The following is a 1,113-nucleotide window of genomic DNA, read 5'->3' as shown; positions in this document are numbered from 1 at the left end:
CCGTGGCCTCTGCATCAGCTCCTGCTTCCTGACCTGCTTGAGTTCCAGTCCTGACTTCCTCTGATGATCCAGAGCCATGTGGAAGTAAGCTGAATAAACCCTTTCCTCCCCAACTTGCTTCTTGGTCATGAAGTTTGTGCAGGAATAGAAGCCCTGACTAAGACATGGTGTATCCACAAAATGTTTTTAAGTGGATGGAGCTGCTGCTCCTGAACCGAACTGCTGATTTCCAGACAAATCAGATAGGAGTTGCTCCAAAGAACCTTTCTAAATGGGTCCACTTCCCCTTTATCTTTTCTTTTCCACTACCTCTGGTGGGTGGTGGAATAAAAGGGAGTGTTTAAAGTGTTTAAGAACCATCATTAAAAACTAGGTTCTGAAAAAAATTAAAGTTATAGAATATTTGATGAATTCAGTAGGTATTAATGATTTTTAAATATTTGTATTTACTCTACTGTAATCTGCAAGGAGCATGCTGGGAGAACTTTAAAAGAATAAAGAGGACATAAAGCTGCCTTTTCTTGGTTCTGCTCAAAGTACTATCATAGATTCTAGTTGATACAAAATGACAAGGCTACAATAAGGGGAGAATGCACATGCATTCATTTTATTATTTTGGCTTCTTGTAATAGTATCTGTGATGAATATATTGTTTAGAATACTACATAAATAAGAAAATACAAATGCCTAATATGGGAATAACAAAAAAGAGATCATGTCCCTCACAGCCCTCACATGATTGCAATATAGGTAGGTAAGTGATTTTGGCTCCTATAGCATTGTATACCAAGATCCATGAATGGCCGGCTAATGAATGAGTAAACAGATCATAGTCCCGGCACCTAGCCTCCCATTAACTATTTTTAAGAGTTTCCCACAGGAGGGAACTTGGCACTGAGGTTTAGAAAGCTATACTTGAATCCGTTTGTGCTGCCATACCAAAATACTAGAGCGGGGTGTTTTGTTTTCAGTTTGAGATGAAATGAGCCCACAGGCTCATTCACGCTTTGAACACTTGCCTGTGAACTAGTGGCAATAAATTGGGAGACTGTGGTGGCCCTGCTGTGTTCATGGAAGAACTCAAAACCGAAACCAGAGACTTAGCTCGCTGGG

Source organism: Mastomys coucha, unplaced genomic scaffold (assembly GCF_008632895.1).
Source record: "Mastomys coucha isolate ucsf_1 unplaced genomic scaffold, UCSF_Mcou_1 pScaffold21, whole genome shotgun sequence".
Classification (NCBI taxonomy): Eukaryota; Metazoa; Chordata; class Mammalia; order Rodentia; family Muridae; genus Mastomys; species Mastomys coucha.
This window is presented reverse-complemented; position numbering follows the sequence as displayed.